Below are 18,897 nucleotides of genomic sequence, written 5' to 3'. Positions count from 1 at the left end.
AAATACATGGATGTATTCCATTGCTCGTACTCACTCATAGCCAGTCAAATTTAAAATCGCCAATTCGGAAAATCAATACTTGTCAAGGCTGTTGTATGTCCAGGGTAATTAAAATGGTGGAAGCGTTGGAATTGCGTAGTCTCATCTGCCCTCACAGGCCAGCATTTACTATAATCCAATGAAAGCTTCCAGTCGATTATGTACTATCTGTGTCATCAGTCAGGCTGGATGTAAACAACTGGACAGCCTGCGCGCGATCGCAGAAACAGTGCAGGATGTCACACGAGACAGGAATATCAGAGCAGCGAATCTCTGAACTGTCCTCTAAGGCTAACACAGTCTGTCTCCAGCAGCCATATCTGTGTGTGTACTTCCACCAGCGATGCTGAGGTATTGAAGGATGTTACATCCTTCATAGAAGCAGACGACTCCTAGCTTCCTGTCATGCTTGTGGGAAAGACGAGACAACCAAGCGATCGGGGTACACATCCATCTTCTGATTTCATCAATCAAATGATAGTGGAGATTAAAACTAGAGAAAATGTTGGTATTGATCTTGATTGCCTCATGAGAGAAAGGTCTGAGAGTCGTGGGTCAGGGAAGGTCATATCCTCGCAGTCAGCATGACACTAGGCAGGGACAGAAGCACTCCCGACTCCTCTCATTGCCTCCGCTGTAGACAGCAAGGTACCGCCACTGTCTCCAAGAGAATCTTAACCTTTGAAAGAATTACAAACAACACTTGACTTGAATTAATATGTTTAAATTATGCCTTGAGATTCCATGTTGAAATACAAACATAAGGCCTTGCATGTGACAAGAGAGGGGTCCTCAAGGTCCATCAGGTTTGCTCTTTTTGTGTTTGAACATGTTGAATCTATGGATTCTCTAAAAAAAATTAACTTTAACATAAGGGTTATGACACCCCTTGAAACCACTGCTTAATTCCAATACTGCAGCTGGTTATAGCAATAAGGACCCCTCAACTTCCAAGCTATACTTTGAACACTGCAGCTGGTTATAGCAATAAGGACCCCTCAACTTCCAAGCTATACTTTGAACACTGCAGCTGGTAATAGCAATAAGGACCCCTTGACTTCCATGCTATACTTCAAACACTGCAGCTGGTTATGACAACAAGGACCCCTTGACTTCCAAGCTATACTTCAAATACTGCAGCTGGTTATGACAACAAGGACCCCTTGACTTCCAAGCTATACTTCAAATACTGCAGCTGGTTAGAACAATAAGGACCCCTTGACTTCCAAGCTATACTTCAAATACTGCAGCTGGTTAGAACAATAAGGACCCCTTGACTTCCAAGCTATACTTCAAATACTGCAGCTAGTTATAATAATAAGGACCCCTCAACTTCCAAGCTATACTTCAAACACTGCAGCTGGTTATAGCAATAAGGACCCCTTGACTTCCAAGCTATACTTCAAATACTTCAGCTGGTTAGAACAATAAGGACCCCTTGACTTCCAAGCTATACTTCAAATACTGCAGCTGGTTATGACAACAAGGACCCCTTGACTTCCAAGCTATACTTCAAATACTGCAGCTGGTTATAACAATAAGGACCCATTGACTTCCAAGCTATACTTCAAACACTGCAGCTAGTTATAATGATAAGGACCCCTTGACTTCCAAGCTATACTTCAAATACTGCAGCTGGTTATGACAACAAGGACCCCTTGACTTCCAAGCTATACTTCAAACACTGCAGCTGGTTATAACAATAAGGACCCCTTGACTTCCAAGCTATACTTCAAACACTGCATCTAGTTATAGCAATAAGGACCCCTTGACTTCCAAGCTATACTTCAAATACTGCAGCTGGCTATGACAAGGACCCATGACTTCCAAGCTATACATCAAATACTGCAGCTGGTTATAACAATAAGGACCCCTTGACTTCCAAGCCATAGTTTTTAACACTGCACATTGTACCCATCATGCCGTTTCCTCCCCTAAGATTACCTTCCCTTCACATCGTGTCAGACAAGTCTATCACCATAGTCCAACATCTTATATTTCTTAACGATCTTGATGATACAATATTGCGAAATCTTTCTTGAAATAACTTGCCTTTCAATGTGATATCATGCTGATATAGGTGCGCACAAGATACATGTGACATGCTGGGGCACAATGAATGCACTGACTGATGGGTGCATTACAACAGTCTGTGCCATGACAACACTACATAAGCAAATTATATAAGGGTAATGAAACTGAACATAAATTGTAAAACACTACAAGTGGTCTTAAGCCACTTGTTACTGCTTGTCTCAGATCTACAGAATATGATTTGGATGGGTGGCTATTCGTTTACCTTAACAGTTGTTTGATGGAAATGTTTCTTTAGGGCTGGGATGGGTAACTCGGGTACCCGGGTCGGGTGGGTACTGAGTAGGACCCGGGTACCCACAGGACTACTCGGACACGTGGTTAGTCACGTGATATATTGTTTAATGACAAAAATTATGCACCCATTTTTTCTGACTTTTCATATGGTTGAATAAAGATATAACTAAAGTCAACTTCAGTGTATGCATGACCAGATAGTTTAATACATGTGTCTAAATAAGTTTTGCCAGGGCTATGGTAAAAATATTCCCAATCGGACATTTTGTACTATCTCTTGAGGCCTACAGTGGGTAGGGTCTGGTTAATAGTGGGGTGGGTACCCGGGGAGTACATTTGGACTCGTCCCAGCCATAGTCATCTTTCCGAGGCAAGAGAGTTAACTGACTGTAAAAGTTCAGTTTCCACCCTTGCCAAACTAGGATGGTATTATGGAGTTACATTTTGTGTGGACTAACGAGTCTATGCATAGTCCAATCAAAATCGCGCACCAAAATCAAAACCTGTGATTTGATGCATTTCGCGATGTAAGACCTGTTTTATCACAATATAGATCTTGGTTATCGATCAGATCGTCCTGACTGGTTGCCACCATTTTGTGAGAAGCAAACGCAAGTGATACGAGAGGTGGAATCTGATTGGTCCATAGGAGAGGCTTAGAAGGGACATAATTGGTAAAAGCCACTGGTGGCGCAACGATCAAGCCCAGTAATTCCAGCCTAGTTCGGCAAGGGTGGAAACTGGACTTTTAAAGTCAGTTAACTCTCTTGCCTCGGGAAGATGAGCCCAAGTTTCCTTATCATGTAAAGAGTAGTGATTTCAGGTCCTGTTCAAATTGTGACCTTACAGTCGAGGGTAAAAAATGTTATGTAGTAACATAAGTTTAACTTCCAGTCGGGCGGATTGCACTCGCAGCAGGGAAGTTTCATGACCCATCCTCCCATCCCATGCCATGGCTGCCTTGCTTTTTATTTAGCCTTATACACCATGCAAATGTTATGCAGGCTACGTTAGCTGCATGTGGAGTTGTTCATGTATTATCAATCCTTGATATTTCATGCTCTGCAAAGTTTTCCTAGGTCTTCAACAACTGCCTTACCTTGCCATTTATTTTTTCGTCGTTTTGGTACAATATGTATATGTCTTACCGCTATGTAGGGAGTTATCATCTATGACATTTCATCCTGCAAAGTTTGTCAAAGTCCAGTAAACTATGGTTATAACAAACTCAAAGGGACCACTAATTTTAGTTCGTTATAACCATTCTTTGTTATAAGCATATACAGAGCATATACTCAGCATATGGCTGGGACAAAAAAAACAGTTTGTTATATCCTCCAGTTCGTTACAAGCGCGTTCGTTATAAACATAGTTTACTGTTTTGTATTGCCTTGCATCAGCATCCAACTGTTATTAAACTAAGTATGTAGTTTATGTGGTGTAGTTCAATAAATTTTATTGCGCCACAACAACTGTGGTTTAAAATGTAGCTTATCGCAAAATCATGTATAAGTGCTAGGTTGAAACTGAGACTGTCACAACATGTACAGTATAAATGATGTCAGTCTTCATAAATCTTGCACTATCATGTCTGAACTAACAAATAAAGACGTTTCAAAGGAACTGCCCTTACAGCTCCTTTGGATCCTGGATCTGTAAGTCACCGATTTCTTAAACGCAATCTCATTAAAATCAGACCTAAGTTCTCGTTACAGCTAAACAGAGATCTGAAAACATCCCATTAGGGGTCACATCAGAACGACCTTTCTTTCGACTAATCAGAGCGTCGCTTACAAGATTATGAAAGTGACAGTCGGAATGTGATTTCTAATCATGAAACCTCGAAAACTTTAACACGGGGTATTCCGAACGACAGTTACGGGTTTAACGACTGAATCCATACAATCTAGTCCATCTATTAACCATTCCAGAATGTTCTTTTGTTCAGGTTTCAATTCTGTAATCGAGAATTTGTTTCAAAGCGTAGTCGCAAATTTGAAATTAGTACCGTAAAGCATGAGAAAGCTGCCTTCTGATTGGTCATTCCATTGGTCGGTCAAAATTCGCGCAAGGTCGGTCTGACGTGACCCGTAATGGGATGTCCTCAGATCTTTGTTTTGCGGTAGCAAGAACAAAGATCTGATTTTAATTAGACTGGCTTAAACGTGAATTAAACATGTAATTTTATATTTCAAAATAGTCGGGTGATCTTAGTACCTTGAAATATGATGACATCATTACCTATATCAGTTTTTATCAAGATATGCTTCAAAATATTGTTTGGCAATACATCAGTGTCACAACAGTAGCCAATATCAACATGGCAATGTGCTATATGTATGCATAATGACTTGCCTACCCCAGCACCATGCAAAATATAACGGTGAATCATTACACCTGATCACCATGGGCATTCTGGGTTATTATAGATAGTCTTCCAACAACCCATGCTGGTTGTAAAAGGTGACTAAATGAATTGGGTGGTCAGGCTCAGTGACTTGGTTGATTGTGTGTCATCCTACCCTGGATTGTCGCTCACAATATCAATAGGTCTTAGACAACCCATTGCTTGCCATAAAAGGCGACTATGCCTGTCGTAAGAGGCCATTAACGGGATCAGGGGGTTAGGCTCGCTGACTTGGTTGAAGCATGTCATCAATCCCTATTGCGTGTATCAATGCTCATGATATCAATCCCTGGATTGTCTGGTCCAATCAATCAATGGATTGTCTGGTCCGAACTCAATTGCTTACAGGACAGGACACTGTCATACAGTTGGAATATTACTGATTATGTCATCAAACAACAAATATTACATCAGCAGTTCAGGGTGTCGTACAAAACAACCTTAGCGCTACGAGGGTCATAAGCCAGTGTTAAGGTATCTGAGCTACGATCACCTTAGTGCTAAGATCGTTTTGTACAAAGGCACCCAGGACACCATATTGTGACCCTTAACCTCATCCACTCTAACCTCAGGCGAGATGTCAATACAACGTCAATACTGTGGTCATTACCGGGCCGCCTACATGGCTGCTTCTCAATTCAATCAATCAATGATATGAAATATCACATGTCAGACATTCTTGTCAGTAAGCAAATAAGCAATGTCAAAAATGATATCTCTACTGTAATGGGCGCTTGATCGTGGGACATATCAAACATCATGGCGTTAACAAACATAGCGGCTTAATGAAACAGGGAGGTTACCATAAGTGCACTATGGTGATATCTAACGTATCAGCTAAGTAACCATGGTAACCCTCGTAGCCACATTTTGGCAACATGTCTAATCTGCAGATACATCACTGGTATTAGAACAAATAGTATCACGTCTTTGTTCATGTTGTTACACAACTTTGCAACACACTCAAAATTATTGTTAAAATGACAAATTCTGAATAGATAAAATATCCACAAGTTTGGTATCTCTGCGACATTGATTAAGAAAAGTTTATTCAGTGTTTGAAATTAAGCATGCAAGTTACAAGGGATCCTTATCATAACCCTAATTAAAACTAAAATATAAGATTTTGGACCCTTGGACTAGACTTTGTTTACCCTGACATCAACAAAATATCAAATTTATGAATATTGATGCTAAGTTAATAATTCACTGCGACAGAAATGTTTACATTTGTTACTGCTGTCATGTTCAAGATGGACAATACGAAGGCAGAAAATTCAAATTTACCCATTTAAAGTTGGTTCGTTTGTTTGTTGTTTGAACGCCGCACTCAGCAATATGCCAGCTGTATCATATGGCGGTCTGTAAATAATCGAGTCTGGGCCAGACAATCAAGTGATTAATATCATGAGCATCGATCCACGCAATCCTTAAGGGTTCTTGAGATCTATGGTATTTGAATCCAGGGACCCCTAAATCTTTAACTCTTATCATCAGGTTTATTATGACAAGGACCCCTTGACTTCCATGTTTATTTCTGCACACTGATATAACTCAGGTGTGGGGATCTTGGAATATGACGGGTGCTGGCCTATAGGACTGTATAAGTATGCTACTCAACACATGCTAAAGACCACACCTTTGACGAAAGATGATCCATGAAGATCCGGGTTAGAATAGGTCTTCAGCAACCCATGCTAGGCGTAAGAGGCGACTATGTTTGTCGTAAGAGGTGACTAATGGGATGGGGTGGTCAGACTGATGCATCAGGATGATGCATGACATCGTATCCCAATTGCGTAGAACGATGTTCATGATGTAAATCACTAGATTGTCTGGTCCAGACTCTATTATTTACAGACCACTGTCATATAGCTGGAATATTGCTGAGAGAGGCGTTACACAACAAACAAACAAGTAAACAAAGTTGACAATTTTGGCCCTTAACAAATATAGTGTAGTATATCTGACGGTTTCACAAAATCCACAACATGCACAAGACACATAATGTATATTGCAGATGTGGTAGAGTGAGTGAGTATGGTTTTACGCCGCTTTTAGCAATATTCCAGCAATATCACAGCGGGGGACACCAGAAATGGGCTTCACACATTGTACCCATGTGGGGAATTGAACCCGGGTCTTCGACGTACGGAGCGAACGCTTTAACCACAAGGCTACCCCATCGGCCCTAATATGGTAGAAAAGATTCCAACCAAAAAAAAAGAACTTAACCAAAACACTAACTCTATGTATTAAACATGTATTGATCACAGTGACAACTGAGAAACTAAGCACATACCACATAGCCTTTTTGGTAGAAATAGTTCACAGCTCTGGAATGTCAGTGCTGATCCCTGAGAGACTTATATCAAAAGCTCTGGCAATCACGAATCAATACATTAAATAAAACCAAATTATCATGCTCAGACCAAGGTCAGGAGTTAAAGAAACAAGCAACCCAAACTGCTCATGCAGGCTTGAGTTCCGTTTGTGACAGAGAACAGCTTCCAGTGTGGAGTGTAAATTGTGTTTCTGGTCACTGGCTCTGCAAGCTAACGTGATTAGTGGAACTGGCTCCACAACTCTTGCTCTAGCCATACTATTATTTACACCAATAATACAATAGCTCCGGTCACCTTTCCAATCTGACATTATTTGCTGATTTGTCAAGCAGAAACACGCTGTTTGGTTTGTTCGGAGGCAGCCTTGAAGTGATAGGCAGTACTCAAGTTGTCACATTGAAATATTACATAACAGAGATGAACAAAGTCAATGATTCACCTGTCACATGAATCATGACTTTTCATTTGCACTTGGTGATATTCTCATCGAAGTCAGGCCATCACGATAAGCCATGCTTGTTCTTGGTCTTCTCACATTACAAAAATTCCCATATTTCCAAGAAATTAACATTATTTATCATGGTAATTCTGTTTTTGCTTTGTGTTTAACGCCATACTCAGCAAAATGGTAGCTATATGACCGCTGTCTGTAAATAATTGAGTCTGGACCAGACAATCCAGTGACATCATGCGCATCGATCTATGCAATTGGGATACGATGACATGCATCTAACAAGTCAGCGAGCCCGACCACCCGATTCCGTTAATCGCCTCTTACAACAAGGATAGTCGCCTCTTGCAGCTAGCATGAGTTGCTGAAGACCATAAGATGACATGCGTAAACCAAGTCAGCGAGTCTGATCACCCAATTCCTTTAATCGCCGCTTACAACAAACATAGTCGCCTCTTGCAGCTAGCATGGGTTGCTGAAGACCTATTCTACCCCGGATCGTCATTGTCAATCCAATTCAATTTAGTCCCCAACAGAGCGCTCAGGACCTCTCCTAGGCTAACGCTTTGTCTTTGAAAATCTATAATTTTGATAGAAACAAATAACTCCATTTAAATTGAAAAGGAGCCCAAAAGAGATTGGAGATCCTGTACCTGAAGAAAATCTGGCCTTGCTTCATTTTGGGCTTTTGCATTATAGAAAGGGCTGGTTCAGGGACTGTGAGACAGGCTAGACCTCTCCCAACCTGGGACCCACTGGGGAATTACCACACATTGTGATAGATGAACATTGAAAATGTTGAAATTTGAGAAAAATATTCATGTTTCTTTCTAAGAGAGTCAAGTATGTAACTGGTTAATCCTTGCACTCAATTAAGAAGTTCTTGAAAGCATGCATGTTACTTAAGGCAAAATTTGAAGACATGTTGACCCACTTGTGCACTCATGCATCTATTGCAAGGTTCAGACATTGGTGCCTACTTGGTCCTTATAGTCAGTCATGTTTGCAGGATGATCCATACGTCCACTAATGCATCTTCTACAAGGTACAGACATTGGTGCCTTCCTAGTCCTTGCAGTCAGTCCGGTCTGCAGGATGATCTGTACTTCCACTAATGCATCTTCTGCAAGGTACATACATTGGTGCCTTCCTGGTCCTTGTACATGTTGTAGTCAGTCCTGTTTGCAGGATGATCCGTATGTCCACTAATGCATCTTCTACAAGGTTCAGACATTGGTGCCTTCCTAGTCCTTGTAGTCAGTCCTGTTTGCAGGATGATCCGTACGTCCACTAATGCATCTTCTACAAGGTTCAGACATTGGTGCCTTCCTAGTCCTTGTAGTCAGTCCTGTTTGCAGGATGATCCATACGTCCACTACTGCATCTTCTACAAGGTTCAGACATTGGTGCCTTCCTAGTCCTTGTAGTCAGTCCTGTTTGCAGGATGATCCATACGTCCACTAATGCATCTTCTACAAGGTTCAGACATTGGTGCCTTCCTAGTCCTTGTAGTCAGTCCTGTTTGCAGGATGATCCGTACGTCCACTAATGCATCTTCTACAAGGTTCAGACATTGGTGCCTTCCTAGTCCTTGTAGTCAGTCCTGTTTGCAGGATGATCCGTACGTCCACTAATGCATCTTCTACAAGGTTCAGACATTGGTGCCTTCCTAGTCCTTGTAGTCAGTCCGGTCTGCAGGATGATCTGTACTTCCACTAATGCATCTTCTGCAAGGTTCAGACATTGGTGCCTTCCTAGTCCTTGTAGTCAGTCCGGTCTGCAGGATGATCTGTACTTCCACTAATGCATCTTCTGCAAGGTTCAGACATTGGTGCCTTCCTAGTCCTTTTAGTCAGTCCGGTCTGCAGGATGATCTGTACTTCCACTAATGCATCTTCTGCAAGGTTCAGACATTGGTGCCTTCCTAGTTCTTGTAGTCAGTCCTGTTTGCAGGATGATCCAAATGTTTTGTAATGCATCTACAAGGTACGGGCATTGGTTCCTACATCAGCATTAGAAACCAACAGATTTAGTCCACTAGTCCTTATAATGATAACACATAACAAAACCCATAAAAATGGCAAATTTCTACTTGTCCTCATGATACCTTAACTATTGGGCAATTTGGCAAGGACTACAGGACTGGTGCCACTTTCTAATGCCGCTACTTAGTCATTGTTAGTCCTGGTTCCATTAACAGACTGAATAATACCTCTTCTCACAGACCCGTTCATAAGCAACGGCAACATAATACTAAACCAAGTCAAGTAATACCCCAGAGATCACAGTGCACTTTGGATTCATTAAATGTTTATTCCAAGTGCTGCAGCCCTCAGGGAAGAGACTCACTGGAGAGTTATAGGACAATTCAGCCTGAAACAGATTACACTAAAGTACTTATCCAACATCAGAAATAGGCAACTTGCCATAAAACCCAACTAGTACAGTGACAGTACCAGCAATAGAAATTGCCAGTAGTCCCATAGTGCTTGCCAAACTGTAACAGTGAAGGTATCATAGCATGATAAGGACTTGTAGAAATTTGCCTTTTTTAAGGGTTTTGCTATATGTTATCATTTTAAGACATATTGCGGAGTACTTGAACTTACATGTTTTGATCGCAATGTAAACATGGCAACGAACATGATGAATATTTCCTATCTTCTTCATGTAAAGCCAAATACACATGTATATATGTTGCATCAGCAACAAAATCTTGAGTATCATCGTGAAATAAGTAGCATTGAAGAGAGTGAGTGAGTGAGTGAGTGAGTGAGTGAGTGACTGGGTGAGTGAGTGAGTGAGTGAGTGAGTGAGTGAGTGAGTGAGTGAGTGAGTGAGTATTAACTTGATTTTGGTGTTGCTTTTTACTGACCCAAAGCACATCTTGTCATATAGATGTCAATGTATAACTGAAAATGCACACCTTCCCTGTGTGATCATAGTGTAGGGAAAATGCACAAAATAACAACATAGTCAACTATACTATCCCCCTACAATACAAAAACAAAATCCATAAAGATGGGATACTACAGGTCAAAAGGCAATCAATGACAGTATTCAAATGGAAAAGCTGAGAAGAACAAGATCAATAAATACACACTTTGTCTATTCTCAACCTGACAGCTAGATGCCAGGTCCCAGACAAGCCACATTTGACCAAAACCAACAAAACAATTTTGAAGCATAATTGCACTAAGACACCAATCATTTATCACTGGGTGGGTCAGAGGGAATCAGGGGAGGTATCATATGACAGTCTCTAGGGGAGGGTAATTAAAAATGGACATTTTACATTTTGTCTTTTCAGGGAGGTCATATGGGACATGGACATGTCATCCCAAAATTTGACAGATATATAGAGGAAGGTCATCATTTTAAGTACATTAGTGCATCTGATTCTCTAACCCACCACCACCCCATCCCTGACCACCCGTAATAAATCACAGCTCCCTTACCTAATCTGGGCAGTCATAAAAGAAAGATGGTTGCAAAATTTAATGTCCTTCTTCAGCATGTATGTTCTCTTCAGCATGTATGTCCTCATATTAAATACCAATAATCAGTTGCTGTACTGTATAGTGAGGACATATCCCAGACACATGATTGGTTCAATGTATGGCCTTTACTCAGAGGTAACACCCATTCTGAAGCAGCTTGGCAGTAGTACGCAATATTCCTCCACTGCCTGCTGTACATATTGATACTGGGTGATGATGATCAAGTCGCTTTTATTCCAGTCTGGGAAAGATCAAAGTGACCCTGGGAAAGCAGGATCGAAGCGGAGTAATCTTGTTCTTTCAATATCCCAAGCAAACACTCCGATTTTCTGTGCATTCATCTTGTTCATTGGTTTAATCAGGATTAATTATTCCTCATATGCATTCTCTTTCACAGAAAAGATTAAAATTATCAACTTCTGAATATTTAATTTCTCAGTTAACTGGGTTAACCATAGCCTTACAGATTTCCTGATATGCCTTTGACATGTTTGATGTTTGGATTATAGTGTTCCAATATAGGGAATTTCTCAAAGTAAAGAATGAATGCAAATATAAAACCTCAACGTCAGAGAATATTATCTCTCAAAACAGATTCCATTTGGGGTTAAAAAAGTTAAAACAGCAGTGAAAAATATATGAACGGATCACTGAAAATCAGTGATGACACCAGGTGTTTGGGAAAGGGTAAGCATGTCCTTGCCATCCTTGCCATCATGGTCACTGCCAGTGGTTACCCTCATATGACAGAAGGAGTATGGTTTTACGCCGCTTTTAGCAATATTCCAGCAATATCACGGAGGGGGTACACCAGAAATGGGCTTCACACATTGTACCCACGTCGGGAATCGAACCCGGGTCTTCGGTGTGACGAGCGAACGCTTTAACCACTAGGCTACCCGACCGCCCCAATATGACAGGAGGAAAGACATAGGGGAGGTCAGAGAAGTCATATAATAATGTACAAAAGATAAAGAACCCTTATGGCCCCCTAATTATCAACAATGTATCCAAAGGACCCCTAAATCATTGTAAACATAAGTATATTACTGACCCTGATAATGAGCGTATTTCAGACGGGTCAGGTGAAAATGTAACGGCACAAAGCCTAACAAATCACTGGGAATCCTTAATGTTAACACTGTATACCCAAGCACCCCTAAATCATTCTTCACATTAGTTTAACGGACCATGTGGGCAGCATCCTAACCTTGAACGCTGCTGCTGCATGTTTCCCCTTGTTCTGACCGGTTGGTCTAAGCTGGTGTTCTGCCTGAATTTCTAACACTGTAAACCCCTAAACACCCCTAAATCATTCTTCACATTAGTTTAACGGACCATGTGGGCGGCATCCTAACCTTGAACGCTGCTGCTGCATGTTTCCCCTTGTTCTGACCGGTTGGTCTAAGCTGGTGCTCTGCCTGAATTTCTAACACTGTAAACCCCTAAACACCCCTAAATCATTCTTCACATTAGTTTAACGGACCATGTGGGCAGCATCCTAACCTTGAACGCTGCTGCTGCATGTTTCCCCTTGTTCTGACCGGTTGGTCTAAGCTGGTGTTCTGCCTGAATTTCTAACACTGTAAACCCCTAAACACCCCTAAATCATTCTTCACATTAGTTTAACGGACCATGTGGGCAGCATCCTAACCTTGAACGCTGCTGCTGCATGTTTCCCCTTGTTCTGACCGGTTGGTCTAAGCTGGTGTTCTGCCTGAATTTCTAACACTGTAAACCCCTAAACACCCCTAAATCATTCTTCACATTAGTTTAACGGACCATGTGGGCAGCATCCTAACCTTGAACGCTGCTGCTGCATGTTTCCCCTTGTTCTGACCGGTTGGTCTAAGCTGGTGTTCTGCCTGAATTTCTAACACTGTAAACCCCTAAACACCCCTAAATCATTCTTCACATTAGTTTAACGGACCATGTGGGCAGCATCCTAACCTTGAACGCTGCTGCTGCATGTTTCCCCTTGTTCTGACCGGTTGGTCTAAGCTGGTGTTCTGCCTGAATTTCTAACACTGTAAACCCCTAAACACCCCTAAATCATTCTTCACATTAGGGTAATGGAGCCAGTGTGAGCAGCAAGCTTTTCCCATGTTCTGACGTGGTGGTTCAAGCTAGTGTTCTGCTCTTCACCCCAACATGCATGGATCATGTGTGGAGGGTGAGTCACATTCTGGGAAAGTTTTGCCATGAGATACAATGTACGCTGCAGAGGGCTTGAGGATGTAAAGCATGCATCACACGCATACATCCTGTTTCAGAGAGAATAATACTGATAGCGATGCCAGAAAATTGGTGCCAGTGTTGCTATCCACGTACTTTCAAAGTGAGTCGAATGTTATATGTCATGAAATCTTTAGCGTGTATATTTCCCTAAAGGCATCAGTCGCGTTATTTAAGGAGAGTATGCCTGTGTTGTGTTGTCTTGATGGTGTGAGAGGACAGAATAATCTCAGTGTAATATTTGCATAATATAATTAATAAAGGCCTATTTAAATCTGGTCCCAGCAATATGTGCTGAATAGGACAGATCCATGGCATCTCAAGGGGACAATAACGAAAATCAGATCAGGATTCTGTGATTTATTTCTTCACCAGACTTAAGGGGACTTATATGGCTAAAATCTACAAAAGGGCGGAAACCAATGTTTGATATATGTTGACACTAGTTGACACCCACTGACTACAAATATATATAAAATACTGACGCCAGAGAAAAGCCAGTTTCGATTTTCCAACAAAATGGATTCCACAAAACACCATGTCCATGAGAGGATAGACACAAATGGTAGAGAAATTGTTAAATTGGGAATTTCAAAACAGATCTCTTGGCAGCCATATTGAATTTGAAAACACTGACAATTACGGAAAATTATCACACATGCCCATATGGTCTATATGGGATGGGCCTACATCATATGTAATCTATGGTCCTCTCAGAATACACATCAGCTATCACAAACTGTGGACATCTTGACACATTTTCACCAGTTCCAGATACAAGTAAACAAGATTAAATAATCCCTTGCAGTTACAAGTCTTCCTCCCCCTGAAACGATCAACTTGATAATTAATCAATACCACATGTATATACTTACATGTGTTGTCTGGGTGGTACTGCATCCATTATGACACTCTGCTGACCGGGCCAAACAGGCCACTAGCACTGGTCCTCCATGGATTGCTCACAGCCTTCACAGGGACACCTGGGGGTAACACAGAAAACCAACACTAAATGGCCAGGAACAATTTGTGAAAATTATTCAAAAAAGTGGGAGGATATAAATAATGATGTGTTGTCAAAGAGAAGTTTGTAGCAGCATAACACACACAACATGGATAACACAGGAAAGAATCATTACTCAGAGCACCTTAGAATCAAGGCAAGGTGTCCAACCCGGTTGAGTCATTTAAAGGTTAGAATGTTTCCCTATACACTGTAAATCCAACACCTACATGATATCCAGCAGAGTAATTTCAGGTGATGCTATATTTAGCATGTCCCACGACTAATATCTCAACAAATAAATACTTAATAAGCTCAATGGATTATTAAATCCTCCTACGACGTGTTACTTAAATTAGAAACTAAATCAATTTCCAAAGCTGCATCTTTCTTGAATGAAATACTGTGACATTGAAATACTGATCCAGTCTCTGATGTATTGGTACTTAAGCCATGCTGACAGCATCTCTCCTGCTACTATTCTCTACAGTGAGCAGTTTTACATCTACAGAGAGTGAGTGAGTGAGTGAGTTTGGTATAACGCCGCTTTTAACAGTATTCCAGTTATATCACGGCGTGTCAGCTTAATGTGGGAGGAAAGCCCGAAGTGATGCAGGTCTCAGACATTTACCACTTCGGTGAAACCCACGAGCACAGGTATGGTGCTGACAAACCTAGAAACATAATTGGGGCGAACCGGGATTCGAACCCACAATCATAGGTTTCTGGCGTGCCCAAGGGGCATAACTCTGCACAGCGAATTGTGACGCCTTAGACGACTGGGCCACCCATGCCCCCACATCTACAGAGGACTACACTACAAGTAGGAGCATCACACCTATATGATACAGACACAGTCTACAAGATACAAAAATGATGGCATTGATAGTCAACTCACAAGAATGACACCAGTTTCAGGACACAAAATATTGAAAAAATTTTTTTAATTGTTTGATCATGTGTCAATGAAATTTATTCAGATCTCAGTTAAACCATCTTCCCGAGACAAGGGTGCCAACTGCCTGTAAAAGTCCAGTTCTCACCCTTGTTGACTAGGCTGGAATTCCGCAGTTACTTTTTGGCTGGACTAATGAGTCTATGCATAGTCCAATCAAAATCTCATAATGAACTAGAGATCCGGTTTGGAAACAATGTGGATTTTAACGTGCACATTTCAGTCAACCGCAGGATTTTGCAAAGCATGTGTTCAGCATGTTCAGCCAACTGGACATCAACGTCGATATTTGGCAAACCTTTGAATGTTTTTAATCATGGTGCTCAAGTGATTTGATGTACTTCACGGGGTAAGACCCATTTTATTACAACAAAGATCTTAATAATCAATCAGATCGTCTTAACTGGGTACATAGAAGGGACATAACTCATAATAGCCACGGGTGGCCCTACGATCGACCCTTGAAATTCCAGCCACAAGTTCGGCAAGGGTGGAAACTGGACTTTTAATGCCAGTTTAATAGCCAGTTAACGCCATTGCATCGGGAAGATGAATAAAAAACAAACTTCAGTCTGTAAATTTAGCCACTAGTCCAAAGCCCAGGTCTAGTAACGTTTCTTTTGGGCAAGTTAGATAAGCTGATACTACCTCATAAACGAAGACTACAGTATATTGAAAATAGGGCAAAAATACAAGTTTGGCCCAGTAGACAAAAATTAAAATGGCACAGACGAGTATGTAGTTGTTTGTCATGAGTCACTGAGTCACTGAGCCTGAATCCAGGATAGTTGCCGCTTACAACAAGCATGAGTTACAGGAATACCGGATACCATGAGGTGAAGTGAGGTAAAATGGAGTTTAACGTCACGTTTAAGATTATTGCACTTATATAGCGACGTGCATGTATGTGTTTGTCTGTGTGTGTGGCTGCTTGTACTAGTCCGGACTGATGATGATTTATAGTACTAGCGGACTGAGATACCATGCCGCAGTTTAACATGAATAGCCCACTCAGACACAGTATACTGACTCCTAGCCGACCAGTCCTTGTTTTAGTCCCTTAATGCCAAGCCCAGACAGGGTAACAACAAGTACCATCTGTTAATGTCTTTTGGTATGATGTGGCCGAGGATCGAACCTCAAACCTTCCGCTCTCCGGGCGGACGCTCATTATACCATGAATACCAATACCACAACAATGTACAACAATAACAAAAAAGAAAATCAGAGCGTTAAAATCAATAGGCGTACGGCTGAGACCATCTTAAACTGATAGTCAGAACAACACAAGATTAGTTGAAACAGCACCTCATAATAATAAAAAAATGTCTACAGAGCAATATTCTTTAGTTGAGAGACAGATATGTTTCTAAATATCATATACACTTGAAATGCAATAAACATGAATAACACATGATTAATTTCTTCATGACGTACACACAGTTCTACAAATAGCCACATTAGGCTGACTAAAGATGATATGATATATCTCTGACGCTCACACACCACGTACGAGGCTGAGGAAGAGCTCCTCAGGAACTGCCTCTGCCAGGTGAAGTGCATGATGATTGTCTGTAAACGAGCACCGAGCATCGTGGCCAGATATGCCCCTCCTCTGTGAGGTACTGTGGGATAGGTGTAACAGAAGCCATCTGGTGAGATATAAACATACAACTTGTCTACCACCGGTCAGGTACTCTGTACAGCACATAGACTGACTGACAGTCTCCACCTGCATAATATCTCAATTTAGATGACTGAGGTCAAATGGGGTTTAACTTTAACATGTTAAAAATTATCGCATTGATATAGCAACATGCATGCACATGAGTGTGTGTTGGTGGAGTGGGAGGTGGGTGTGTGTCTATAATCCCAGCTCATTGAGATGCCATGCCACATCCCTACAATCAAACACAGTATACTGTATATGACCCCAGATAAGCTGACCTCGTAGATAGGCCGAGGTATCAACTTGACCATTAAAATATGAAAGAACATGATATGACCCGTAGATAAGCCGAGGTATCAACTTGACCATGTTGACCATTAAAATATGAAAGAACATGATATGACCTGTAGATAAGCCGAACCAGGAAGTGAAAGGCAAAAACATACCACGAAGTCAGACTGCAAGACTGTGCCTGTATTTTCTCCTATCCCTTCAATGCTGAGCGCCAGACAGGGTAACAACAAGTTTTGACATCGTTAATGAAGCCTGGGATGGAACCAACAATCTTCCACTCCCCGGGCAGACATTCCATTCACTAGACCACAGAAGGGGGTTTATCTCAACTGTAACACTGAGGCCTGCCTGGATCCTGACTCCTTGAATGCAGATCAGCAGATGTACAACAGTATTTTTATAACATAGGAGCATGTGGGAAGATAGTCCTCATTCAAATAAGTGAGAGAGGTTTCAAACCACTGCATACTTAGCAATGTTGCTGCAATATGGGTTTGTTTGTTGCTTAAGGCCTAACTCAGCAATATTCCAGCCATTAGTCGGTATCTGTAAATTATCAAGTCTGGACCAGATAACGCAGTGATTGACATTGTGACGATCCTTGCCGACAGTGTACAGTGACACGCAATGAACCAATTTGTCACCGGCAATGTTACGACCAATACAGGTTGCTGGTGACCAAGTCCTACCCAGAACCCGTAAGGGATGCTGCAATAAATATGGTTTTGTTCGTTTGTTTAACGCCATACTCAGCAGTATTCCAGCTATATGATGGCGGTCTGTAAATAATTGAGTCTGGGCCAGACAATCCAGTGTTGAAATCATGTCACCATCGATCTACTCAATCGGAATATGATGACATGCATCATCCAAGTCAGCGAACCTGACCACTCGATCCCATTAGTCGCCTCTTATGACAAGCATAGTCGCCTTTTATGGCAAGCATGGGTTGCTGAAGACCTATTCTACCCCGGTTGTTGCAACACATATGTGGTACAACATGGTACAGGGAAATCATAAATTTTTCTCAGTGCTGCTGCTAGTGTAAGTGAGTCCAGTGAAGTAGTTGAGTGTTTTTTACACAAACAGTTTCATTCCTGCCACATCACGGAGGCCTATAAATAATCAAGTGCTGATCAGACAAACCAGTGATTGAAAACATGAACCACAACCTATGTCACTGGGGCACAACCAGCCAAATACCAAGCCTGACAACAGATCCGTTTTAGTCGATTCTTACAACAATCAAAAGGTTACACAGGATCAATTCCACCATAAATTACTGAGAGGGCACAGCAGGTGCGGGAATCCTCTGGTCCTTGGGGTTGGTTACCATGGTATATTAACCTCTAAAACTTATAAATCTTTACGTTGAACTTCAAACTGTTGCACTGTGTATGGTTACAAGGGCCTTGACCTTTCATGCAGAATGTCACACACTGCATCATATATCATGCATATTGCACAGTTGACAAATAAATCTGTATAATACATCTGCATAATCTCATAATATATGCCCGGTTATAGGCCTTACATTTTACCGATCCATCGACCATAAACAGGTGGTTTTTTTCATACTACCAACAGTAAAGATCCCTTTGACAATAAAAATAATCCAAGATATTTATATGACTAAAACATAATTTTTCCAACAATATAAACCATCAT

General features: G+C 41.3%; 1 protein-coding gene across 2 annotated transcripts in view; it reads right to left on the bottom strand.

Annotated features, from left to right (window-relative positions):
- LOC124146089 overlaps nucleotides 1–18,897 on the bottom strand; it is an 86,112-nt gene that overhangs the window by 43,388 nt on the left and 23,827 nt on the right. For both annotated transcript variants that reach the window (XM_046516165.2, XM_046516166.2), the window contains exon 2: nucleotides 14,184–14,291. The gene's annotated coding sequence lies outside the window, so the exon portion shown is untranslated. The remainder of the gene's footprint in view (nucleotides 1–14,183; nucleotides 14,292–18,897) is intronic.

This window comes from Haliotis rufescens, unplaced genomic scaffold (genome assembly GCF_023055435.1).
Source record: "Haliotis rufescens isolate VD_foot unplaced genomic scaffold, xgHalRufe1.0.p SCAF_12, whole genome shotgun sequence".
Taxonomy (NCBI): Eukaryota; Metazoa; Mollusca; class Gastropoda; order Lepetellida; family Haliotidae; genus Haliotis; species Haliotis rufescens.
The sequence above is the reverse complement of the archived record's forward strand: the minus strand, read 5'-3'. Positions and strand labels throughout refer to the sequence as shown.